Source organism: Schistocerca serialis, chromosome 1 (genome assembly GCF_023864345.2).
Source record: "Schistocerca serialis cubense isolate TAMUIC-IGC-003099 chromosome 1, iqSchSeri2.2, whole genome shotgun sequence".
NCBI classification, from domain to species: domain Eukaryota; kingdom Metazoa; phylum Arthropoda; class Insecta; order Orthoptera; family Acrididae; genus Schistocerca; species Schistocerca serialis.
This window is the reverse complement of record NC_064638.1, coordinates 829,138,747-829,160,358: the sequence shown is the minus strand read 5'-3', so window position 1 is coordinate 829,160,358 and position 21,612 is coordinate 829,138,747. Positions and strand designations below refer to the sequence as shown.

The window sequence follows — 21,612 nt, the reverse complement described above, 5'->3', positions numbered from 1 at the left end:
CGACTGGAAAAAAGCGCAGGTGACGCCTGTATATAAGAAGGGTAGAAGGACGGATCCTCAAAATTACAGACCAATATCCTTAACATCGGTTTGTTGCAGGATTCTCGAACATATTCTCAGTTCGAATATAATAAATTTCCTTGAGACAGAGAAGTTGCTGTCCATGCATCAGCACTGTTTTAGAAAGCATCGCTCCTGCGAAACGCAACTCGCCCTTTTTTCACATGATATCTTGCGAACCATGGATGAAGGGTATCAGACGGATGCCATATTCCTTGACTTCCGGAAAGCGTTTGACTCGGTGCCCCACTGCAGACTCCTAACTAAGGTACGAGCATATGGGATTGGTTCCCAGATATGTGAGTGGCTTGAAGACTTCTTAAGTAATAGAACCCAGTACGTTGTCCTCGATGGTGAGTGTTCATCGGAGGTGAGGGTATCGTCTGGAGTGCCCCAGGGAAGTGTGGTAGGTCCGCTGTTGTTTTCTATCTACATAAATGATCTTTTGGATAGGGTGGATAGCAATGTTCGGCTGTTTGCTGATGATGCTGTGGTGTACGGGAAGGTATCGTCTTTGAGTGACTGTAGGAGGATACAAGATGACTTGGACAGGATTTGTAATTCGTGTAAAGAATGGCAGCTAACTCTAAATATAGATAAATGTAAATTAATGCAGATGAATAGGAAAATGAATCCCTTAATTGTTGAATACTCCATTAGTAGTGTAGCGCTTGACACAGTCACGTCGATTAAATATTTGGGCGTAACATTGCAGAGCGATATGAAGTGGGACAAGCATGTAATGGCAGTTGTGAGGAAGGCGGATAGTCGTCTTCGGTTCATTGGTAGAATTTTGCGAGGATGTGGTTCACCAGTAAAGGAGACCGTTTAAAAAACACTAATACGATCTATTCTTGAGTACTGCTCGAGCGTTTGGGATCCCTATCAGGTCGGATTGAGGGAGGACATAGAAGCAATGCAGAGGCGGGCTTCTACATTTGTAACTGGTAGATTTGGTCATCACGCGAGTGTTACGGAAATGCTTCAGGAACTCGGGTGGGAGTCTCTGGAGGAAAGGAGGAGTTCTTTTCGTGAATCGCTACTGAGGAACTTTAGAGAACCAGCATTTGAGGCTGACTGCAGTACAATTTTACTGCTGTCAACTCATATTTCGCGGAAAGACCACAAAGATAAGATAAGATAAGATAAGAGAGATTAGGGCTCGTACAGAGGCATATAGGCAGTCATTTTTCCCCTCGTTCTGTTTAGGAGTGGAACAGGGAGAGGAGATGCTAGTTGTGGTACGAGGTACCCTCCGCCACCCACCGTATGGTGGATTGGGAAGTATGTATGTAGATGTAGATGTAGATGTTGGACCCCAGACGACTGGAAATCCGTGGTTTGGTCAGATGAATGCCGATTTCAGATGGTAAGAGCTGATGGTGCTGTTCGAGAGATGTGCAGATCCTGGACCCGAGTTGTCAACAAGGTACTCTGCAAGCTGGTGGTGCCTTCATAATGGCGTCGGCTATGTTTACATATAGTGGACTGGGTCCTCTAGTCATCTGAACCAATCATTAACTGGAGATGACTATTTCGACTGCTTAGAGACTTTTTGCAGGCATTTTACCTGGACTTCATGTTCCCAAACAAAGGTGGAATGTTCATGGATGACATTGCGCCATGTCACCTGGCCACAATTCTTCGTGTTAGGTTGAAGAACATTCTGGACAATTCGAGAAATGATTTGGCCACCCAGATTGCCCAACATAAATCCCATCGAACATTTATGGGGCGTAATAGAGACGTCACTTCGTGTTCAAAATCCCACAGTGGCAACACTTAGACAGTTATAGACGGCTATAGGCAACGTGAGTCATTATTTCTGAAGGGGACACCACGTAACGTCTTGAACCCACCACACGTCGAGTAGCTGCACTACGCCGGGCAAAAGGAGACCCGACACTATGATAGGTGGTACCCCATTACCTTTGTCTCCTCAGTGTAAGTATAAGAGTACGACATGTCTCCCCCAGGTTATCATACACCACATGCTCGCCAACAAGTCGTTTTCTGTTGCGCTAGTGCCATACAGGCTGTAACTTAATTGTTAACCATGATTATCAAAGCAGCAGGCAAAGGAGCTGACACGAAGATCAGTCAAAGGCGATGAACCAGTTCTTTGATTAATTTAAGTGGTTTATTTTGCATCTCCTGCCCTAATAATGTATCAGTTCACAAAAAAAAGGAACATTCACTAACTCCCACGAGCAATAATCATCTTCCAGAATGAGATTTTCACTCTGCAGCTGAGTGTGCGCTGATATGAAACTTCCTGGCAGATTAAAACTGTGTGCCCGACCGAGACTCGAACTCGGGACCTTTGCCTTTCGCGGGCAAGTGCTCTACCAACTGAGCTACCGAGGCACGACTCAGGCCCGGTACTCACAGCTATACTTCTGCTAGTACCTCGTCTCCTGCGAACGCAGGAGAGCTTCTGTAAAGTTTGGAAGGTAGGAGACGAGGTACTGGCAGAAGTAAAGCTGTGAGTACCGGGCGTGAGTCGTGCTTCGGTAGCTCAGTTGGTAGAGCACTTGCCCGCGAAAGGCAAAGGTCCCGAGTTCGAGTCTCGGTCGGGCATACAGTTTTAATCTGCCAGGAAGTTTAATAATCATCTTTCACTTAACGCTTCCCTGCTAGAATATCATCTTCAGTCCCTGCAACCAGCCAGCTGAACGTTACTTCTCTATTTTGCTTTAACTGAAATTACAGTTTTTTCAACACTGTAACCGTGTGTCCAGTACGCTGGACATTTTATGTGTCTTCGGAAATTTTTCGCTAGTGATATTTTGTTTCTGCTGTTGATAATACTGAGACGTTCCACTCACCGCGTTATAGAGGCCGTTTATGGCAATCTCTCTCCAATGTCTTTCAGAAAGAAACCTAAGTATGAATGACATACTCAGTTTTCTGTTATGTTGTAAATAGATCAACAAACTATGTTACAGTCTATGTAGTAACCTAACCCCGTTACTCCTTCATTATTGACAAGAGTAAACAATGAAGTCCAGCCGGCTGGACAGATGGTCACAGCTTTGTTTATTTTTGATCACTGCCTAATTTCTCTGACACAGGATCTTCTGCAAAAACATGTCTATGCTTCTTATTACTTGTTAGATGTATGAAATTAGCTGTTGATTGGGAATCACAATAATTCTTCCATAAATACTAATTTGTTATTAGCTTTAGAAGTTCACAATTTTTTCTCACAACTAACGCAGGCATGAATGGACCTCTCACAGAAGCTGAAATCGAAAGAGAACTGCTAAATGTAATAGAAGAGGGCAGTGATTTTCAAATGAGGAAGACCTTGACATTACTGCAGATACAGACTTGTGTGTTCCTGAAGCAGGAAATGACACTTCATTTAACCGGTAAACTTCTCATCATTATTTTCATTTGCTACAATAGACGCTACCTGAGGTATACGTGCAAAAAGTACTGAAGGTTAGAAAATATATTGAATTTATAATGTTTCGTAAATAAATGAGGTACTTTCTTCTTCCAGGATGAAACCGAAGATAGGAATCTATGTCAAAATACATCAGCTACGAGAAAAGAGGCTCCTCGTAAATAAGAGGTCATACCTAGACAAGTGTTTTGGAAAAATAGATCCGTTATTGATCGAACAGCCAATTTTGCCGACAAGGACTGGTCAGTGCGAGGCAGGGGACTGTGGACATCACTAGGATATTTTGAACAATATTTTGGAAGTGATATGTGGCATCTCACTGCTGAGTTGGAAAACATAAAGGCTCTTAAGGATATCCAGGATCCTCTAAATGCAACAACTAATGAAACTAAGAAGCTTGTGGGTGCACGCATAATAACAGGTTGTATGAAACTACCAAGACTAAGAACGTACTTTAGCAGAAGATTAAGGTTCACTGCTATAATTCCGGGGAATCGTATGTTCAAATTGAGGAACTAATTGCGCTTTGTAAATAATGTGTTTCGGATGAAATCAAGGAAAATAATAAGTTATGGAAAGTGAAACCAGTCTTTGATAGTGTTAGGAGAAAATGTTTGTCATTGCCAGCTTCCACATACTTTTCAGTAGATGAGCAAATGATTCCTTTCCATGGCAAAACATCTCTTAGACAGTAGGTAAAGAATAAGTTTGGCCATCTGGGAACGAGAGCCAGAGCTCAGTTTGGGGGATTCTGTGGTGAAGAAGCTGGTAAACCACAAAGTTGCCAGTGAGCAGGTTGTGTATTTTGATCGATATTTCACATCCATTCCACTACTACAGTACCTGCTGGAAAGACAAATATAATGAAGTAGTGACCATTTTAGCTAGCCATATTCCATCTCGTCTCAGATCAAAAGTTACTGAACACAAGGAACTGATGAAGAGAGGTACAGATTCCTTTGATGAGTCCGTCAGAGAAGATGGGAACATTTTTGTTTTGATGTGTATTGATAATCGTTCCGTTACAGTAGCATCTAGTTTCTGTGGTGCTGCTCCCACTAGTGTAGTAAAAAGATGGGACAGGAAAGCAAAAGGATTCATCGGAGTACCTCAGCCCAAATGTATCTATGATTACAACAAATCAATGGGAGGTGTGGATCTATGTGACACAATGATTTCTTACTATCGAATATTCTCATGCACAAAAAAGTGGACCATAAGAGACTTCCTTCATTTAATTGACATGGCGATTTTGTTAAGTCGTGGACTGATTACGGAAAGGATCACCAGGCACAATGTGCTAACAAGAAATCAATCATGGATCTATTAGGCTTTAAGATTTATATTTATGAATCCCTGAGTCTGAACTCGGGCACGACAGGACAACCGAAGCACGATTGGACATTTACTTTTCAGGCTCTGAATCTGAACCTCATGAAGCAGCTCCTAGAAAGAGCACAAAGGTATTTAAAGTTCCAAACAGAGATGTTAGGAAAAGTGAGAGTAGACATTTGCCTCTCTGACCAATTACAGACAAAAATAAATCGATGAAACGTCGAAACAAGGACTACAAAGCTAAAACCAAGTTCATGTACTCTGAATGCCAAGTATATCCGTGTATCGCTGATGAGAGAAAATGTTTCTTTGACTTCCACAACAGAAAACTGATTGTGATGTGGTACAACCGTTTCAGGATTATTGATGACTGTAACTGCTTTTCTTGTGTTGTACTTTCGTAATACTTTCTAAATAATGTATCTACATGTTAAATTAAAAATTAAAAAAAATACAATTTTGTCTTATCAATGTCATGTCCATATATCATGAATAGTCACATTGAGATCCAGTGTCCAACCAGCTGAACATAGGAAAATCTCAATCTGGATTAGCAGTAACAAAAACTACCATTACAATGCTTATTTATGACGTCCATCTGCCACGCCTTTATCAAAAAAGTATTTGACATAACAGAAAAATTTTGCTTGGGTCTGAAGAGGATATACATTTTAGATAAGCAACAGACTTCCATGTCATCCCAACCGGATGTCTGTTTCGCGGGGATCTTCTGTGAAGCAAGAGGGGTTTTAGGATAACTAGTAAGTAGAGACCGGGTTATATGCATCATAAAAACCTTAAAATATGCACGCAGATATGCAAACAAAATGCGTGAAAGGCGTCGAAACATGCAAGATCAAATTATAAAAAGACATGGTAGTAGCTGGGTGCATTATATCTCAAAGTCGAACCCGCGCATATTAGTTACGATGAAGAGCGCCGGCCACGTGAATAATCGTTACATTTAGAACGCTGGTATCATTTTCTGAATACTTTCTGATAGGTCAGGGAATGGCAGCCCATTCTTCACGGAGTGCTGCACAGAGGAGAAATATCTATGTCGGTCGGTGATGCCTGGCATGAAGTTGGCGTTCCAAAATATCCCAAAGGCGTTCCATAGGATTCAGGTCAGGACTCAGTGGAGGTCAGTCCATTACAGGGATGTTATTGTCATGTAACCAATCCGCCAACAGGCCTTGCATTATGGGCAGGTGCTCGATCGCGTTAAAAGATGCAATGGCCATCCCCGAATAGCTCTTCAGCAGCGGGAAGCAATAAGGTGCTTAAAACATCGATGTAGGCTGTGATCGTGCCACGCAAAACAACAAGGGGTGCAAGCCCCCTCCATGAAAAACACGACCACACCGTAACACCACCGCCTCCGAATTTTACTGTTGGCACTTCAGACGCTGGGAGATAACGTTCACCGGACATTCGTCATACCCACACCCTGCCTTCGCATCGCCACATTTTATACCGTGATTCGTCACTGCACACAACGTTTTCCCACTGTTCAGTCGTCCAATGTTTACGCTCCTTACACCAAGCGTTGCGTCGTTTGGCATTTACCTGCGTGATGTGTAGCTTATGAGCAGCCGCGCGACCATGAAATCCAAGCTTTCGCACCTCCCACCTAACTGTCGTAGTACTTTCAGTGGATCCTGATGCAGTTTGGAGTAGATGTCTGTCTATTATACATTACGACCCTCTTCAACTGTTGGTGGTCTCTGTCAGTCAACAGACGAGATCGGTCTGTACGCTTTTGTGCCGTACGTGTCCCTTCACGTTTCCACTTCACTATCAAATCGGAAAAATTGCACCTAGGGATGTTTAGGAGTGTGGAAATCTCGCTTACAGACGTATGACACAAGAGATACCCAATCACCTGACAACGTTCGAAGTCCGTGCGTTCTACGGAAAACCCCATTCTGCTCTCTCGCGATGTCTTATGACTACTGATTGACTACATGATTGACTACATGACTACATGATTGAAGTACATGGCAGTAGGTGGAAGCACAATGCACCTAATATAAAAAAGGTATGTTTTTGGGGATGCCCAGATACTTTTGATCACATTGTTTATACTACACGCATCAAAAAATGTTTTACTCCACCCCTGTTCCCAGAACTCCTGAAGATAGACGTTGACTGTGGATGTTGTAACAAAGACACAGTCCCCTTTGACTGTTCAGAGATGTCACTAAACCCGCCCAAAGATGTAAGAAACCATCTATGATCAGCGCGTATTAGACAGAGGGGTCCGGCAGCCGATCAGTTCCAGTCATTCCACCGGGATGGAGGTGCACTGCACATGTTGTCTGTAGTTTAACCATGCCTAGATGGTCAATACCTTGTTTAGATCTCGTCCACATTGTTGCTTTGCGCTAGGAAGGGCTCTCAACAAGGGAAGTGTCCAGGCGTCTCGGAGTGAACCAAAGTGATGTTGTTCAGACCTGGAGTAGATACAGAGAGACAGGAACTGTCGATGACATGCCTCGCTCAGGCCGCCCAAGTGCTACTACTGCAGTGGATGACCGCTACCTACAGATTATGACTCGGAGGAACCCTGACAGCAATAATAATGTTTTTAGTGCAGCCACAGGGCGTCGTGTTACGACTCAAACTGTGCGCAATAGGCTGCATGATGCGCAACTTCTCTCCCGATGTCATGGCGAGGTACATCTTTGAAACCACGACACCATGCATCACGGTACAGTAGGGTCCAACATCGTGCCGAATGGACCGCTTAGGATTGACATCACATTCTCTTCACCGATGAGTGTCGCATATTCCTTCAACCAGACAATCGTCGGATACGTGTTTGGAGTCAACCCGTCAAGCTGAACGCCTTGGACATACTGTCCAGCGAGTGAAGCAAGGTGGAGGTTCCCTGCTGTTTTGGAGTGGCATTATGTGGGGCCGAAGTACGCGACTGGTGGAAGGCGCCGTAACGGCTGTACGATATGTGAATGCCATCCTCCGACCGATAGCGCAACCATATCGGCAGCATACTGGCGAGGTATTCGTCTTCTTGGACGACAATTCGCGCTCCCATCGTGCATATCTCGTGAATGACTTCCTTCAGGATAATGACATCGCTCGACTAGAGTGGCCAGCATTTTGTCCAGACATGAACCCTATTGAACCTACCAGGGATAGATTGAAAAAGGCTGTTTATGGACGACGTGACCCACCAACCCTTCTGAAGGATCTACGCCGAATCGCCGTTGAGGAATGGACCAACAGTGCCTTGTTGAACTTGTGGATAGTATGCAACGACGAATACAGCCATGCATCAATGCAAGAGGACGTGCTACTGGGTATTAGAGGTACTGGTGTGTATAGCAATCTGGACCACCATCTCTGAAGGTCACGCTGTATGGTGGTACAACATGCAATGTGTGGTTTTCATGAGCAATAAAAAGGCCAGAAATGATGTTTATCTTGATCTCTATTTCAATTTTTTGTACAGGTTCCAGAACACTCGGAACCGAGGTGATTCAAAACATTTTTTGATGTGTTTGTATGGTATTACCCTGTCACTATAAAGCTTCTAGGCCTTTTGACTACAAACTGTAGTAGGCCCGTGTTATTCATAATAATAGCAATAACTGACTATGAATAGCTTCTTTTATAAAGTTTCTAGTAACAGAATGCACATCTTCGTATCTCCTAAACTGGTGCTTGAGAACTATTTAAAAATGCTGAAATATTGCCTCAACAGGCAATGTGCTGCCTCAGAAACATGTTATTTGAGGCTGTGCCTAATTAGTCATATTCAGACTGTCTATTTGTCTGCTTATCTAATAATAATTTTCCTGCTGGTATAACCCTGCTCAGTGTAGTTTTACAACATCGAATTTTTAGACCTACATTCTCACACGTCAGCTGTTGAAATCTACCACTGGGGCACGTACTTCGGTATTTTCGGCAAGTGTGTGTCTATGTGGAAATTAACTCATGCTTTGCAGACTTTTTTTTTTTGCAATATTGTAACATCAGAAGCGTTTTTCTTGTATTAGCTTCAGCAAGTGATGTAAACATCGTACTTTATCATTGCCTCAGAAAGATTTTATTTTCGCGTGTGTTGTGAGTAGTTCCATTTTGTCTTTACGTTTGCTTGCTTAGCTAGCATTTATTTTCTGCAGTTATCGGCCTACTCAGGCTAGTTTTATGACATCGATTTTTAGACCTAATTTCCAGACTGTCATGTAACGAAATCTACCATTCGGTCCTATAGAATTTTGGACACTAATTTCGCGAGTATGTGCATATCTGGAAAATAATTCCTGCTCCTTTTTACACCGCAGACCTTTTTTTCAATACTGTGACATAAAACAACGTTTACCATGTATTAACCTCGACTAGCGATGTAAACATTGCCCTTTATCGTAAACTGCTGTATTTTGTGGCCATTTTAGAATATTTGAAATATCATAGTTGCAGAAATTAATTAATTTTTCGATTTGTAGCTTTTTAAAGTGCTATTGGAGCATCTATTGGTGTGATACAAATATCGAACTACGGTCGCGATTTTACAATGCAGCCATGTGCTGGTGACAAAGAACTGGGATTCGCTATTATTTCGCGTTTTCTGGGTTTGTGGGATGGTATTTAAGGTAAAAATCATGTTCAACAAATGTTAATGTTTAATCCATTATTTATATTTTCCTAGAAAATGTTCCCCCATGAAGCATGGACCTTGCCATTGGTGTGGAGGCTTGTGTGCCTCAGCGATACAGGTAGCCATACCATAGGTGCACCTACAATAGAGGGGTATCTGTTGAGAGGCCAGACAAATGTGTCGTTCCTGAAGAGGGAGAGCAACCTTTTCAGTAGTTGCAGGGGCAACAGTCTGGATGATTGACTGATATGGCCTTGTATCATCAACCAAAACAGCCTTGCTGTGCTGGTACAGCGAACAGTTGAAAGCAAAGGGAAACTACAGCCCTAATGTTTCGCGACAGCATGCAGTTGTACTGTATGGATAAATGGTGATGGCATCCTCATGGGTAAAATATTCCAGAGGTAAAATGGTCCCCCATTCGGATCTCTGTGCGGGAACTACTCAGGAGGATATCGTTATCAGGAGAAACTAATCTGACATTCCATGGATCGGAGCTTGGAATGTCAGAACCCTTAATCGGGCAGGTAGGTTACAAAATTTAAAAAGGGAAATAGATAGGTTAAAGTTTGGTACAGTGGGAATTATTGAATTTCGGTGGTAGTAGGAACAGGACTTCTCGTCAGGTGAATACAGGGCTGTAAATACAACACCAAATAGGGGTAATGCAAGAGAAGGTTTAATAATGAATAAAAAATAGGAACACTGATAAACTACTATGGACAATACAGCACAGAATTATTGTAACCACGATAGACACGAAGCCAACACCCACCATAGTAGTACAAGTTTACATGCCAACTACTTCTGCAGGTGAGGAGGAGATTGAGGAAATACATGATGAGATAAAAGAAACTATTCAGATTGTTAAAGGAGCCGAAAAATTAATAGTCACTGGGGACTCGAATTCAATAGCAGGAAAAGCAAGAGAAGGAAAAGTAGTAGGTGAATATGGAATGGGCGAAAGGAATGAAAGAGGAAGCTCGACCAGCGTATCCCATTTTGTAGAGAGCGTAAGTTAATCATAACTGACACTTGGTTTCAGAGTCACGATCGTACGTTGTATATGTGGAAGAGATGTGGAGACACTTGGGCGATCATTGGTTGGACAGAGATTTCAGAACCAGATTTTAAACTGTAAAACATTTTCAGTGGCAGCTGTGGACTCTGACCACAATTTTTTGGCTATGAACTGCAGATTAAAACTGAAGAAACTGCAAAAAGGTAGAAATTTAAGGAGATGGGACCTAAATAAACTGAAAGAACCAGAGGTTGTAGAGGGATTCAGCCGAGCATTAGGGAACTACTGACAAGAACAGGGGTACCGTATTGATAGAAGAAGAATGGATACCTTTGAGAGATGAAATAGTGAAGGCAACAAAGGATCGAGTAGGTAAAAAGGCGAGAGCTGGTATAAATCCTCAGGTAACACAAGAGATGTTGAATTTAATTGACGAGAGGAGGAAATATAAAAATACAATAAATGATGCAGGCGAAATGGAATACAAATGTCAAAAGAATGAGATCGACAGGAAGTTCAAAATGGCTAAACAGGAATGGATAGAGGACAAATCTAAGGATGTAGAAGATTGTGTCACTAGGAGAAAGACAGACAATGCCTCCAGGGAAATTAAAGAGACCTTTTGAGAAAAGAGAACCATCTGTGTGAATATCAAGAGCTCAGGTGGAAAACCCTCTGAATGAAGGAAGGGAAAGCAGACAGGTGGAAGGAGTACATAAAGAGTCAATGCAAGGGAGATGTAGATCAGTGTAATATTATGGAAATGGAAGAGGGCGTAGAGGAAGATGAGAAGGGAGATGTGATACTAGGTGAAGAATTTGACAAAGCACTGAAAGACTTAAGTCGATACAAGACCTAAGGCCTCAGGAGTAGACAATCTGCCGTTTGTGTCACTGATAGCCTTGGGAGAACCAGCCATGACAAAACTCTTCCATCTAGTGAGCAAATACAGGAGAAATACTCTCAGACTTCAAGAAGAATATAATAATCCGAATTCTAAAGAAGGCAGGTGCTGACAGGTGAGAAAATTACCAAACTATGACATTAATAAATCACGGCTGCAAAATAATAACACAGATCCTTCACAGAAGAAAGGAAAAACTGGTAGAAGCTGATCTCAGGGAAGATCAGTTTGTATTCCAGAGAAATGTAGGAACACGGGAGGCAATACCGACCCTCCGACTTCTCATAGAAGATAGTTTAAGGAAAGGCAAACCTACGTTTCTAGCGTTTGTAGACTTAGAGAAAGCTTTTGACAATGTTGACTGGAATACGCTCTTTCAAATTCTAAAGGTGGCATGTCTTAAAAACAGGTAGCGAAAGGTTATTTACAATTTGTACTGAAACCAGATGGCAGTTATAAGAGTCGAGGGGCACAAAAGGGAGGCAGTGGTTGAGAAGGGAGTGAAATAGGGTTATAGTCTGTCCCCAAAGTTACTAAATTTGTATATTGAGCAAGTAGTAAAGGAAACAAAGAAAATGTTCTGAGTAGGAATTAAAGTACAGGGAGAAGAAATAAAAGCCTTGAGGTTTGCCGATGACATTGTAATTCTGCCAGAGACAGCAAATGAGTTGGAAGGGCAGTGGAACGGGACAGTATCTTGAAAGGAGGATATATGATGAACATCAACAAAAGCGAAACGAGGATAATGGAATGTAGTCGAATTAAAATAGGTGATGCTGACGGAATTAGATTAGGAAATGGGGCAGTTAAAGTAGTAGATGAGTTTTGCTATCTGGGAAATAAAATAACTGATGATGGTCGAAGTAGGGAGGATAAAAAATGTAGACAAAGGCAAGAAAAGTCTTTCTGAAAATGGGAAATTTTTTAACATCGAGTATGAATTTAAGTGTCAGCAAATCCTTTCCAGCAAATCCTTTGTCAAAGTATTTGCATGGGGTAGTAAGGTACGGAAGTGAAACATGGACGACAAACAGTTTAGACAAGAAACGAATAGAAGGTTTTGAAATGAAGTGCAGCAGAAGAATGCTGAAGATTAGATGGGTAGATCACATAACTAATGAGGAGGTACTGAATATAACTGGGGAGAAGTTAATTTGTGTCACAACCTGACTAGAAGATGAGAACGGTTGGTAGGACACATTCTGAGGAATCGAAAGATCACCAATTTAGTACTGGAGGGCAGTGTGAGGGGTAAAAATAGTGAAGGGAGACCAAGAAATGAATACAGTAAGCAGATTCATAAGGATGCAGGTTGCAGCAGTTAACTTGGAGATGAAGAAGCTTGCACAGTACAGAGTAGCATGGAGAGCTGCATCAAACTTCTCTTTGGACTGTAGACCTATCAACTCGCAAATGTTGGTTTTTAATTATTTATAGAGGAATCCAGTCATCTGCTAGTGATAGGAGCAAGTAGGATGTGAAAGTGGACTTGCCCTCATCGAAGTTTTCAGAGCTTGTGGAAAAGTGATTTTGGTAAGAAACGTATTTTCAATTGATAAGAATTTCTATTTCGTTATATATACTTTGTGTGGAAATGTTGAGTTTTAATTGATTATAGAAGAATGTGGTATCGTCTCGTTGCAGTTTTCTGTGGCGAATTATATAGCTTCAAATCAAAGTTACCAGAGTGAGGACTTTTGATCCAGTCCTTAAGGCCATTTTGTCAGTCATTAATGCAATATAACTGCAGATCAGAGGCACGATGCACGAGGCACGATGCACGTGGAATCGTGGGCGTTGGCGTGGGCGTGGGGTGGAGGTGCTTAATGCAAAATTAGTAGAAGTGCAGCGGGGATAATCCTGATATAAACAAAGTATCCTTTCTTTCAGGAGTGCTAGTTCTGCAAGGTTCGCAGGAGAGCTTCTGTAAAGTTTGGAACGTAGGAGACGAGATACTGGCAGAAGTAAAGCTGTGAGACCGGGCGTGAGTCGTGCTTCGGTAGCTCAGATGGTAGAGCAGTTGCCCGCGAAAGGCAAGGGTCCCGAGTTCGAGTCTCGGTCGGGCACATAGTATTAATCTGCCAGGAAGTTTCAAAGTATCACATGCTTCTAAACTGCAGTCGAGTCTCTTTCTTACAAATGCAGGGAGCCCCGGGGACACTTGGGGTGGGGGTTGCTTCATGCAAAATTCTCAGAGCTGCAGTTAGGGTGGGGATGCACACTGAGGAGGCCTACCCCTCCTTCACCTTGGTACATGGCAGGATGTCAGGATTTCTGGTCTTCCCTGGAGATCAGGAAGTGCTATTCTTGACATTAGTGAAATTTATATGCACAACTGTCTCAGCTGTCACACTACACCACAGATAAAGCAGAGCAGTATTGATAGATAATGAGTAAGCTTTTTTTGTCGGAACTCCTCTTCCGCTACTACTTTTACTGTCTACAAATATCGCTTCACAGACGCTGCTTTATGAGAGGATGCATTGGTTTGCTGATACAGACTATCACTCTATCTGAACTGTTCCTCTTCTGTACGCAGTACACAATGCTGTGAAATGTTATGATATCCTTGTGCACTTATCGTTTTCTTAAGCTCAATAAGGGGTCCACATTCATACTCATAAAAACACCTACATACCGTAACCTCCTCTGTACTTCACACATGTGGCAGGTGTAGCGAGATTCATCACTCCAAATAACACGTTTCCAGTCGTCCTCTGTGCTGCCGCATCGCTCTTTACACCGCCTCAAGTGCCGTGCAGCACCGACACCTGCTATGCGTGGCTTATCATGAGCTGCTCGACCAGCGTATCCCATTTTTTTAACTTCCTATACATGGTCATTTTTCGAGCCGGATTGCTGGTAGCACTATGGAAAAACGGGAAATTCCTCCCGCTGATTTCACTCGAATTCTTACAGCCACTCTGTGTAATGCTCGACGCTCACTGTCCGTCAGTACGTAAGATGTGCCTCGTCTTGCTTTAACTGTGGTTGATTGTTCGCCCTTTCGTCACCAAAAGTCGACTTGGACAACCGAAACGTCGCTGATGGGTTTGTTCCTCAGGTGACATTACGTAGCGGTGTGCCTTTACGTTTGATCGGATAGCGTGGATGAGAATTTAATTTAAAAGTTTACGTTTCAAATACGTTTGTACTAACTAAGACAAGACTTCGTACTGTAGCCTTGCTGGCTCCTTTGCGGACTTGTGTTTACTTGAACGTGTTTGCTTAAGATTTATGGAATATCTCCTAAATCGTGTCGAACTTCCTTTTGCTCAGCATAGTGCATCAACTCGACGTGGCTCGTTGGAAGTCCCCTGCAGCAATATTGAACCATGCCGCCTCTATAGTGCGGGATTTAGTGCACGAACTGGCCTATCGATTATAACCTATACATTTCCGATGGGAATCATGTCGGGCGATTTCGGTGACCAAATCATTCGCTCGAATTATCTAGGACGTTCTTCAAACCAGTTGCGAGCAGATGTGGCCATGTGACATGACGCATCGTGTTATGGTAACATAAAGTCCAAGAACTGTTGCAAATGGCCTCCAAGAATCCGAACATAATCATGTTTAGTCAACGAGCGGTTCAGCTAGACCAGAGGATGCAGTTCATTTCATATAAACACAGCCCACATCATTATGTAGCTACCACCAGCTTTCACAGTGCCTTGTTGACAATTTGGGTCCATGGTTTCGTGGGGCCTGCGCCATGCTCAAACCCTGACATTAGCTGCTACCAACTGAAATCGCGACTCGTCTGACAAGGCAACGGTTTTCCAGTCGTCTAGGGTCCAACCCGTCAACGGCCTTGCCGCAGTGGTAACACCAGTTCCCGTCAGATCACTGAAGTTAAGCGCTGTCGAGCTGGACTAGCACTTGGATGGGTGACCATCCGGTCTGCGGAGCGCTGTTGGCAAGAGGGGTGCTCTCCGCCTTTGTGAGGCAAACTGAGGAGCTACTTGATAGAGAAGTAGCGGCTCCGGTCTCGGAAACAGACATGCGGCCGGGAGAGCGGTGTGCTGGCCCTATGCCGCTCCATATCCGCATCCAGTGACACCAGGCTGAGGATGACACGGCGACCAGTCGGTACCTTTGGGCCTTCATGGCCTGTGCGGGAGGAGTTTAGTTTTTGTTTAGGGTCCAACCGATATGGTGACGAGCCCAGGAGACGCACTGCAGTCGACGTCGTGATGTTAGCAAAGGCAGTTGCGTCGATCGACTGCTGCCATTGCCCATTAACGCGAAATTTCACCGCAGAGGTGATTTCTGCGATTTTTCAAGCAGTGTTGCTTGTCTGTTAGTACTGACAACTCTACGCAAACGGTGCTACTCTCGCTCTTTAAGCTCTCCATGGTGAGGGGTAATGCCTGAAATTTGGTATTCTCAGCACACACTTGACACTGTGGACCTCCGAATATTGAATTCCCTAGAGATTTCTGAAATGGAATTTCCCATGCGTCTAGTTCCATCAGTCATTCTGCGCTCATTGTCTAATTCGCGCGGTGCGGCGATAATCACTTAAGGAACCTTTTCACATGAATCATATGAGTACAATAGACAGTTCCGCCAATGTACCTCCCCCTTAATATCTTGTGTACGCGACACTATCGCCATCTGTATATGTGCGTACCTTTATCCCATAATTTTTGTCACCTCAGTATGATACCGTATACCTTCACCCATGTCAGTTCTCGCTATTAATAATGATACATCCTGTATAATTCTCTGGGCAAGCAATTTAGTTTTTTTCGTCTCCAGCCAAAAAGAATATAGAATATCGTATTTCTTTACAGGCTTTACTGTTGCTTTATGAATTCGTAGACTTCGGATTTATGCTGAATGAATTGCAACGTGATGAGTGTAAAGACGCGCCGCAAATGAAGATGCCGGAGCCTGCGTCAGGAGCGGCCAGAGGAGCGGAGTTATTGATTACCTGGGGCTGCGTGCACGAGGGCGGCCGGAAGCCCATTCGAGAGCCTCGGCCGACTGTGGTGCTGGCTGCGGCTCTGCCTGTGTCCGAATGGCGCAGCCTCTCGCCCCGCCTCAAACCTCGCAGTGACGTCACAGCCGTACTGTGCCGAGGCCTCTCACCGCGGGCCGAATTAGAGCCCTGCATCTGCCGTTTGTGCCCGTTCGAACTGCTTCGTGCATGTTGTTTACAGGGAAGTCCGGCAGATGTCAATGTAGCTGCCTTCGATGCGGGGATCGATTGTATTCAACTTCTTCCACGCTCGTTCGAGCTTGCCACTTTCTAATGTCCCGACCGTCTACTCTTACCCGATCGCTACTCAGTCTTTCGCTGCAGGATCGTGTCGCGTGAATGTAAGACGAAGGCGACTATGAGATGGAAGCTTAATTCGAAGTAATGCATGCTGACTGCGATAGCAGATGGCCGTAGCAATTTCTGGGAGAGATTTTCGTTAGTTACTGATAAGGATGGAAATGGCTACGTGTTCTCGCTAACCACCCATCTTAAGAGACCATCAACAATACCGAATACCGTGTCGGCTGGTCCCGGCGGCGATTCGAGTCCGCCCTCAGGCATGGGTGTGTGTTTTTGTCCTTACGATACTTCAGGTTATGTAGTGTGTAAGCTTAGGGACTGAGGACCTTAGCAGTTAAATCCTATAAGACTTCACATACATTTGAACATTTTTAACTATCGCTTTTCGTGTATGTCTTCTACACAGTCGATATGTCAAAGACCCCGCCTTTTGTTCATTTCGTCTAGTATGCCGGTGACAGCACTGTCCCCGACCTCTACGCTACCCTTCAGAAAGCCTTCCTGCTCCATCCCAACTAGTTCACCTCCTGGTGCAACCAGTGGTTCCTCAAAATCAACGGCCGGCCTTTGTGACCAAGCGGTTCTAGGTGCTTCTGTCTGGAACCGCGCTGCTGCTACGGTCGCAGGTTCGAATCTTGCCTCGGGCATGGATGTGTGTGATGTCCTTAGGCTAGTTAGGTTTAAATAGTTCTAGGGGACTGATGACCTCAAATTTTAGGTCTCATAGTGCTTGGAGCCATTTGAACTTGATCAAAATCAACGCTACCAAAACCCAGGCAATAATTACGGCCAAACCACCTAAATCTTCCACATTAAAGTATCTCGGACTAACGGTTGATGGCTGACTAACATGGAAGTCCCATCTACTAACCATTCAACACAAAGCCCACTGTAGACTAAATTTACTAATACTTTCAACCACCCGAACACGGGGATTGCACCCTTCCACATCCTCCACACCTATGAAGCCCTGATCATATACATCCTCTGCTATGCCAATGTGACATGGACTTCCGCTCCTCCATCGTTTTATCATGTTCTACAGACCCTCGAACGCCATGGATTCCACCTAGTCTTTCGGATCCGCTTACTTCCCCACACACGTCCTCTACAACACCTCAGAATATCCTAAGTAATCTATAAATTCGGACAGTAACCAGTCCTCTAGTTTCCCCACTGTTCACTGTTCCTGGCACTCTGCCACGATTCTGCCATTCTACCACCACATTCCCCCAACACTACACCTTCACACTCACCACATCTTCTCCCAATGAAACTTTAATTACCTTCCCTTGCCCGACCATGAAATTCGCCCGCAAATATGCCCATGCTACCAGATCTAGGAGGTCACTAAGACCCTCCGCACTGTCAGGGCTCCTTTCCCGTCCAATCCTCTCCACCCACTTCCTAAGTATTGGTTTGTAACCGCATCCCTCGCCACTCATTCCCCATCTCTCCTCTAAACATCCAACTACACAAACCTCTCCTATGCACGACCTTTAAATGCTGCATTCCATGAAACCCCTATTACTGGCACCCTACATCCACTCATCGCTACACCCGTCACTGAATCTATTTTAGTGTCTACACATCGGCCTTTATGTTTTAACTTACGCATCTGTCTATCTGTCTTTGTATATTCGTGTGCGACAGTCATTTTCCATTCATCTGTGTCTATATTTTAATAAATCTCCAAATCAGCATTTTATATTTTAAGTTATAACACTGATCATCTGTCTTTTTATTGTAAAAAACGTCAATTTTTGCCAACGGCCATGTCCAGGTTTTGTACACTGAACAGCCAAAGAAACTGGTACACCTGTCTAATATTGTGTATGACTCCCGTGAGAACTCAGAAGTGCCGCAGCATGACGAAGCATGGACACGATTAGTGACTGAGGTAGTGATGGAGGGAACTGACACTATGAATCCTGCAGGGCTGTCCGTAAATCCGTAAGAGTACGAGGGGGTGGAGATTTCGTCTGAACAGCACGATGCAAGGCATCCCAGATATACTCAATAATGTTCATGTCTGTGGAGTTCGTAGGCCAATGGAAGTGTTTAAATTCAGAAGAGCGTTCCTGGAGCCACCCTGTAGAAATCCTGGACGTTTAGGGTGTTGCATTGTCCTGCTGGAATTGCCCAAGTCTGTCGGAATGCACAATGGACATGAACGGATCCAAGTGATCAAACAGGAAACTTACGTATGTGTCACCTGTCAGAGTCGTATCTAAACGTATCAGGGATCCCATATAGCTCCAAATACACATTCCCCACGCCATTACAGAGCCTCGACCAGTTTGAACAATAGCCTGCTGAAATGCAGGGTCCGCGATTCGATGAGCTTGTCTCCATACCCGTACACGTTCATCCGCTCGATACAATTCGAAACGAGACACGTCCGACCAGGCAACATGTTCCCAGTTATCAACAGACCAATGCTAGTGTTGACGAGCCCAGGTGGGGCGTAAAGCTTTGTGTCGTGGAGTCATCAAGTGTACACGAATGGGCCTTCGGCTCCGAAAGCCCATATCGATGATGTTTCGTTGAATAGTTCGCACGCTGACACTTGTTGATGGCCCAGCATTGAAATCTGCTGCAATTTTCGGAAGGGTTACACTTCCGTCACGCTGAACGATTCTCCTCAGTCATCGTTGAACCCGTTCTTGAAGAATCTCTTTCCGGCCGCAGTGATGTCGTAGATTTGATGTTTTACCGGGTTCCTGGCATTCACGGTACACTCGTGAAATGTGTAACCTCCTCCCCACTTATCGAACTTAGTGAAAAATTAAACCGCATGTACCTAATGGAAATTTGGGAAAGCAATCGTCACCGAAGTTAATTTGTTGGTAAAGAGGGAGGAAAGGGTTACATCTTAATGAAAGGAAAAATGGAAATGAAGTCGGTGGAAAGTAAATTTGAGAAAAGGGTAAAATTGATAAAGAAAGAAAATGTACAATCGTTACTTTAAGAATTAATTGGCGTTAATTGGATATTTGAGATTTGGGGAAAATTACGGTCGCCAGTCCTATGGACAACTACTATAATGACTGAAAATGAAAGATTCCTGCACATATAATTAGCACTAACAGCGTGGCAACTGTGTTGTGTGAAAACTGAAAGTCTGTCAGAAGTAATAAATTTCGCTACACTCTGACTTAATTTAGCAAAAGAATTAATAAAACCGGAAAATTGAAAGTTAATTTAGTGACTGAAATTAATAGTGAACTTTGTTTCTGAAGCACTACGAAATTCAGTAAAATAAGGTTAGTCTTGGGCTACCTCAACAATCATATCAAAAACTACTTGAAACTACGCAATTTAGAAATAAGAGATTTAACTTTGAACTTGAATTAAATGATTCTGAACAATTAACAACAGTAAAATTTAGTACGTACCAAGCTGAGCTGCAGTCACAGGTAAGCTAAAATACGGTAACAAAACTCGCACTCTTAATTTGTGCTTGTGTAATCTAAATATTGTAGCCAGCTATGAATACCTTAACTAAACTTTGAAATGAAAGCAGTGAAATCGAATGATATTACTTTAATGCTGGCGTTTGAATTTCAACGACACTCAGGTTCATTCCGGAAAAGGAAGGGACCCTGCTTGGTAATGCAGTTGGGACAATGAGCAACAAAGGTTCATGCTAAGTTGCTGTAATTTAGTGAGAAAAATTTAACAGCTTGAAAAGCTGACGTCTGCCATACAGTTCTAAAACTGAGGCTCAGGCGTGAACCCCATGCTCCCCGTAATCGCGATGTGACTGACATGCGTAATCACACTTCCATACTTATCAAGAGGTCCGAAACGAATAATACGGTCTGCTGCGCGATTACAGGCAGCATGGGGTTCACGCCTGAGCCTCAGGACGTGCGCTAGCAGCGCATGTCGGGTGTTTCAAGCGTCAACTTCGCGTCTCAATATCTCGGGATGTAATGGGAATATTGCGATGCAATCAACGCCATTGTGTATGTGCTTTGTCATGCTATGGATTGCTGAAGAAAAAATATAGGAGGTCTATTTAAAAAAACATAAGTTTGTGTTAAAAAACACATATGCTTTCGTTTTAGAATGTTTCCAAATACTGTACATTCATGGGCCCCAGCCCTACATTGATACCGATGAAAGTCGTTTTCCAATAGCTGTTATTGTTCCAGAGATATTTTGGGTGGACAAGATAGCTAGGACACCCTGTATACAAATAGTAAAACAATTACAATATATAAAGGCACATAAATGTCATATATTCAGGTAACAAAATAAGGAAAAAAATTGTAGTACAATAGATGGAAATAGGAGGATATGCATTTCCGGCGTTACAAATGGTCGTACGGAAAATCCCCACTTCATTGCTACTTTGGAGATGCTGTGTCCTATCGCTAGCACGCCGACTGTTACACCACTTAAATTTTGATAACCTGCCGTTGTAGCAGCAGTAACCGAGCTAACAACGGCGTCAGGCACTTGTTGCCTTATGTAGGAGTTGTCGACCGTAGCGCCGTATTCTGTCTGTTTACATATCTCTATATTTGAATACGCGTTCCTATATGAGTTTCTTTAGCGCTTCAGCGTATTATGTTTTTAAAATTTTACTATCGTGTGGCTGAAGGGCAGCAGATTGTATCCTCTGACAGTACACCCCTTGCTGATATGGGCGGGGGGATGACTGAAAAGCGCGTAGAGAGGTGTGTGTGTATGTTAGGAACCTTCGTCCACTTAGTTTAATATCTGGTGGAGGATTTCGCTCTTTATGTCGGCAGCTTGTAAATGTTGGTTCCGTACTTTGACAGGTGGATGTTTCCAGCGTTCTGGCTCATTCTACGACGGTGGCATCAAATATTGAAAGACAAGCCAATGCCGGCCGAGGTGGCCGAGCGGTTTTAGGCGCTACAGTCAGGAACAGCGCGACCGCTACGGTCGCAGGTTGGAATCCTGCCTCGGGAATGGATGTGTGTGATGT

The 21,612-nt window shown here is 43.6% G+C and overlaps 1 protein-coding gene and 2 non-coding genes across 3 annotated transcripts in view; 1 reads left to right on the top strand and 2 right to left on the bottom strand.

Moving 5' to 3' along the window:
* The window catches only part of LOC126437444 (glutamate-gated chloride channel-like), a 184,718-nt gene that overhangs the window by 142,192 nt on the left and 20,914 nt on the right, over positions 1–21,612 (bottom strand). The gene's annotated exons all lie outside the window — the stretch shown is intronic.
* Positions 2,353–2,427, bottom strand: Trnas-cga (transfer RNA serine (anticodon CGA)). The gene has a single exon. It is a non-coding gene; the product is annotated as a tRNA-Ser (tRNA).
* Trnas-cga (transfer RNA serine (anticodon CGA)) lies at positions 2,567–2,641 on the top strand. The gene has a single exon. It is a non-coding gene; the product is annotated as a tRNA-Ser (tRNA).